The 6272-nt window shown below is 39.8% G+C and overlaps 1 long non-coding RNA gene across 14 annotated transcripts in view; it reads left to right on the plus strand.

The window, feature by feature from the left end:
* The first annotated feature begins 6 nt into the window (after positions 1 to 6).
* Positions 7 to 6272, plus strand: part of LOC112153093 — a 97878-nt gene continuing 91612 nt past the window's right edge. For all 14 annotated transcript variants that reach the window (XR_004947120.1, XR_002920444.1, XR_004947114.1 and 11 more), the window contains exons 1-4: positions 7 to 520; positions 597 to 665; positions 792 to 932; positions 1066 to 1183. This is a non-coding gene — a long non-coding RNA (uncharacterized LOC112153093). The remainder of the gene's footprint in view (positions 521 to 596; positions 666 to 791; positions 933 to 1065; positions 1184 to 6272) is intronic.

Consider the following 6272-nt stretch of genomic DNA (forward strand, 5'->3'; position numbering starts at 1 on the left):
GTGACCTCGTTTGACATCATCATCATCATTGGCTAAGACATGAGACATCCAACATTGATGATGTCATCACATGACATCACTCAGGCAGTTATGACATGTGACATCAGAGCACCAGTGGTCATTTTAATACTGCATCCAAAATACATTTTTCTCTTGTTAAAAATTTTTTTACATTTTTCTTTTTTTAGTAATTGAATGTTTTTAAATTTCATGACTGAGAGAAAATGTAGTAATTTATTAATGTGTTTCTCTTGAACTTTTGTACCTAAGTGTGATTCAGGGACATGCATTGAGGTTCACGGTTGTTAGATTTACAAACAGATGAACCTACAGAGCTGCTTGTAACCCAGCTGTGGTTTTGCACGGTTACTGTCCCTTTAATACCTCATGCTTTGGCTTCAGTATCTTTAATACCTGCTGGCTCACGCTCAAATGCAGTGGACGCGCACTTTCGGTAACGTGCACTTCCGGTAATGACACACGCTTCAGAGGGAGCTGAGCTGAGCTGTTTTTCCAGCAGGTACGTCCTAATATAAAATGTCCTAACAGCAATTTTGTTCTTGATCAGCGGTTAAAAGAAACTACTTTCTCTGTAGATTAATTATCCTTTAGGCAAAGCTGAAACACCATGGCGGAGCGCAGGAATTTGTTTGGCTAATCAGCTGGTGAGTTTTTTACAATTGAGGCACCTTGTGGGGGCATCATCTGATCTCAATAGCTTTTTCGTTCGTTGTTTTTGAAATGGCTACTGTCTATTTGCGCTGCCACTCACTGCTTACTCCTATCTCCAGGATTGGCATCCCCATCTTCATCTTGCTACCGACACTGCTGCTCAGAGTCACACCCGGATCCCGCCCCCAGTCTCGCCACATACCCATGCTACACTACTCACCCCTGGGCTACTTGTTCCACGCCCCCTTCCTCCATTCCAGGTCCGCCACTCGAACTCAACTCCCAGAGAAGTGTTTAAATCCTCAGTCAGCCTCATCCTGATGCCATGGAAGCTCTGCTTCCACTCCAAGTCTTCAGAAAACCACAGGACACTGAACTCTGTCATCCTTCCAGGTTCCAGCTTCTGGGTCTGCTACGCCAATGACAGAATCCATCCACAGGAGATGGAGGAAGTGCTTAAACCTGCTTCTGGGGGCAAGAAAGTGGATTTAGAATGTGTGAAAGAGTTTCGGTGAGTTTTTGTGCACGCCCAGGGTGGAAGGTTGGATCAAAACTCAATGAACTGATACAGAAATGATCATTTTTGCAACACAATTTGATACTTTGCTCATTTTTTGGAAGACTCTGTCCTCAAATCTGCTTGTTTTAGCAGGAATTGCCGTAGTCCTCAGCTGGATATGGGTTTTGAGGTCTGGGCTCTCCTGATGCATGCGTCCTGCAAGCATGGGTATTGAGTGAAAAATAGGAAAGATCACTGACCTACTTAAGCAAATGACGCACTGTGTAATTTCCGATGAAGGATTGTTTAAACAAAACTTTAGGAAAAACATATGCAAACATGTATTTGCAGGTCACTTGACAATAAAATTGAGGTTTGGGGTTTCAGTCATTAACACACAAGCTGTTCTGTAGAGGCTCCATTTATTACAGAACAGGGAAATGTCCAATGTTGCCAGAGATGGGAATATATTCTGGTGACCTGGGCCCATGTGGTAATTAGGTCTTAGATACAGTTGACTTGAGACCCCTCCCACAGAGATTTAACTTGTGACTTGGACATAAAGCTTTGGACTTTCAAGCCATGTTAGTTTTGGATTTTAAACAGAAATGAGGTAAAAAAAAAACAAAAAAAAAAAACAAGATCCAACTTTTAGGAGTCCCTATAAAGTACTTTTTAAGAAAACAAAAGCACTGTCAAAGGTAAAGATCCAGAAAGGTGTAAAAAGGGTGAAAACACCCATCTAAACTTAAAAAAAGATGGACAGTTATTGGGACTTTTGCTAAGGTCCCAACCTGCAAATTACTTCCAATTGTGAAAAAATGTTGTCTGGAGTGATTGTTTTTTACTGAGCTAATTGGATGGTAGTTTTAAATAATATATCTGATTCTTGTTATCATTACTGCAGCACAACCTGTTGTTTGATCAATTAGGAAAAGAACATTTTCCAAAAGTGGTTATTAAAGAGACCATACTGAGAGGCTGATTTAGTGTTATCATATATAACTGTATATAATTCGCATATATGATATGTATTATTATTATATGTAATGTATAATATTAGATGTTAGTATTTCATATAAAGTTTATATGATTTTTGTTGGTTGAAACCAAAATGAGGATGTAAAGATTAACTTTCCAACTCCTTTGACTACTAGTCAGGGATGGCTTTGGATGGTTGTCTCGTGCAGTGGGCAGCGTGGTGGTGCAGTGGTTGTGCGCTTGTCTCACAGCAAGGCCACGGTTCAAATCCCAGTTTGGAAATATCCACATTTTCTCTGGGCACTAGTCTCCATAGGTTAATTGGTTACTCTAAATCAGGGGTGCCAGTCCCTACTCATGTCTGATTACCTGGTTCAGCTGTGTCCAGCTAATAAGAACATGCCAGAGCAGGGTATGCTGGAACGTGGCACTCGAGGCCCAGAGTTGCCTGCCCCAGCTATAGATGATCAACAATATAAAATGTCTTCAAAATACACAACTTACACGTCCATAAAAATCATCTGATGTTCTAAGTAGCATGACTTTCTGTTCAATGCGTCCACATGAGTCTGTAGGCATGAAGATAATCCAGGAAGGCAGACCAAACCTGTCAGTTCTGTCTCCCTCCCTCCAGTGCTTATTGACTGGAACACTGGAGGGAAATGGATGAAGCTTCGGAACAGGCAATTTAACATATTGTAATTATGACCATGTTTCATTGCTACCCCCCCATGACAAAACTTACTTTATTCATCATGTTAATGGAATCAATTACTCTAACTCCGGCACCAGCATCCACTCCTCTTGTTATGTTTCTTTTCTATTATTCAAGCAGCGAGACGAGAGAGCAACACTCTGACAAAGAAAATTTACTGAAGACAAAAAACAACGTCGCACACGGGGATTCTTACATGGTTTTGAGAGATGGCTGCCTTATGGACCGAGCCGCCTCAGTCCCAAATCACAGACCAAAGCCATCTGGCATCCATGACAGGCTAGTGCAAAATAGTCAAACTTTTCTACTAGATTTCAATCATAGTGCAGAATCCACACCCATCTCTTCCTGTTGGGCACTCGAGGGACTTAACTGCAGCTGGAAGTTAAAGAATTTTCTTCCTCCGGGTTTAGCCATATTTCAGACTGACAATTGGTCCGAAATTGAAGTCTCGCTGATGCATTTCCTTATCATTTATGAAGACTCGACTGCCAAAGCATTGTTCTCTAAGTGCTGCTGTTAGAATTTCCACAAGGACACCACAAAGAAAATAGCCACTGACTAAATTGTAATCACGAAAATGTCGGAATTGATAAAGCAAATCAGAGTTCCTGTCACACAGAAGGTCATTTAGTTACAAGAAAAGCAACTCAAAACAATAACAATAAGAATCCATTTAGCAGATTTTACATGGAGAAAATTTCTATATATTTTTTTTCATTTTCATGTTCTTACACTGGATTTACACAGGTCTGTCTGTGGTGCTGCTTGTACTGGACCCGTCTCGTGACATCAGTTAGTTTACATTGTTTGCGGTCCGTCCTTCCTGGCCCCTGAAGAAGGAGTTTGTTGAAAAGGTCATCCAAAACTTTATCAATCAGGCTCATGTCCTCTTCTTCCTCATGGAGTTCTTGTTAAACACATTTTTGTGTCATAAATGTTTTTGGACTACACTTGGACACCATTGGACGCCAAAGTTATCCACGGCGTTAACATGCATTATTGCATGGGCATGTCACCCTTAATAAAAAATAAAATTTTGTAAATTTTATTTTGAAAGTACACTAAAAGTTTTTATTTTAAAATCGAGACCTGTTTCCTGTTTCTGCAGCTTCTTGACTTAATTTTGAAACCAATAGACTGGAAATAGTACTTCTGCGTACACTTTGTGTTGCGGAGAGATGGAAATCCAGATTACACATATTATAAATATATTATTGCTGTTTATATGCAATCCATTAGTGATTTGTGTGTCAATTACAAAATTTTAACGTGATATGTGCGGCGTATACAAATATAAAAGTAAACGTTGATGGTATATGCGTGAAAAGAGACATACTTTGGACATTATGTGGAACGGTCATAGAAAGTCACAAACTTGCATATGCATCTTGAAAAAATCACGTACGATAGCACAAGATTTATATAATAATTGCAGATAAACTACATAGAATACACATGAACTGTGTAATTGTGAATCAACAAAAAACCTTTAACATCTCAAAACCAAATCCACATAAAGCTCATCGGACAAAACCCCTAAATCAACAAATGATGAATGCAAATGGATTATGATGGATTATGTCTAAATAGTGGAAGTGTGAGACAATTTTAGTTTCATGCTATAATACTGGAACTTTTTCTCAATGAAGGTGTGAACTTTGAGAAGTAAAACAAAACATAAAATGTGTAAATGTTTGTGTCTGACAAATGTGCATAAAGTGTACAGCCTAAAAGAAATGTATAATAATTGCAAAAAATAAATTTGACTACGATTGAGGATTTTACCTATTCTGAGTTATCTTTAGAACTTAACTCCCCACTATATACACTTTAATTTCACCAACCTAATACATCTTTCTGACTTGTTACATACAAGTGACCTCAGCTCATCAGCATAGAACTTCTATACTGGCTGAAGATAATGTATAAAACCTGTAACTACGGGGCTTACGCTCTAATTATAGAAGCTTCGGCGTGTGGCGAACAGGTCAAGATCCCGGTGCTTGTCAAATACCGCCTTAAGAGGAGCCAAAAGGCCATCTGTGTGTGTGTGATTTCTTAATCCAGACTCTTGTCCTTTAAGCGACCTCCTTCCCTGTCATTCCACAGCGAGTGATTATCAGGACAGTCGCAGGTTATTTCCTGAATTTGCAGATCAGATAACCTGTAGAATGTAATTTCACGGCTGCATGTATGGAGACTCGGAGCCAAGGGTTCACGTGGACGTCTGTGTATGTGTGTTTGATAGTAAATAATGACTTACAGTGTCTGTTCTGACAATCTGTTGCACTTCTCCTAAAGCCTGCCTTTTGGCTGCGGTTTATCCGAAACTATTATCCGCAATTACACGACACAATACCAGCAGGTACCAACCGAAAATGTGCTATCTGATTCTCTGAGGACTGGAAAGAAGATCTTACATTTGGAAGCCACATATAATGCAAATGGTGCCAATTATTGAAGCGAACTAAAAGCGAACAAAGGTTTATTTAAACAAGGAACAAAGAGATGTATGATTTCTTTAGACAGCAATAGGCTGAAAGGCTTTCTTTTTGTTCAATTATATGTCCTAATTGTTGACCTTTCATTGTAGAGTCGGCATCAATTTTATCCATTTCACGTAGCACCCTTGTGTTTTGCTGTGGTTCAGAAGTTGGGGAATTATTACTGTTTTTAAAATGACATGATTACGTATGTTTTTTTTTTTTAGCCGTTTTAGATATGTCTATGTCAGGGCATACAAACCCCCCCGCTGATGCTGAACGGTATCATGAAGCCCTCGCACCATAACAGTGCCAGCATTATCAAGGCCTCTTGCTCGGCTGCTATAACTGCAGGGATGGAGTTCGTGCCAAGGCGAGACTTTCTGAATTATAATGTGTAGGATCTGACCCACACGTTGGTTGAACATGCTGATATACTGCTGTTTTTTGGTCTTCTATTTTACAACCCCGAAAAAATAAAAAATATAAATCAGATATTGTTCATAACTCCTACATAGCATAAATATATATTTATTGGATGTCAATGCAACACAACCTAACCTCTTTACACTAAATCTCCTTTCTTTAACTAGGAAAATGCACATATAAAACATACATATACTGTATATTTACAGTATATATATATATATATATATATATTCATTCAGTCATTATCCTGACCGCTTCGTCCCTTTCGGGGTCGCGGGGGTGCCGGAGCCTATCCCAGCTACTGATGGGCGAAGGCGGGGTACACCCTGGACAGGTCGCCAGTCTGTCTCAGGGCCTCAATCACACACACAAGCACTCACACATCCACACCTAGGGGCAATTCAGAGTCACCAATTAACCTATGAAGCATGTTTTTGGATGGTGGAAGGAAGCCGGAGTCCCCGGTGAAAACCCACGCATGCACGGGGAG

Source organism: Oryzias melastigma, linkage group LG23 (assembly GCF_002922805.2).
Source record: "Oryzias melastigma strain HK-1 linkage group LG23, ASM292280v2, whole genome shotgun sequence".
Taxonomy (NCBI): domain Eukaryota; kingdom Metazoa; phylum Chordata; class Actinopteri; order Beloniformes; family Adrianichthyidae; genus Oryzias; species Oryzias melastigma.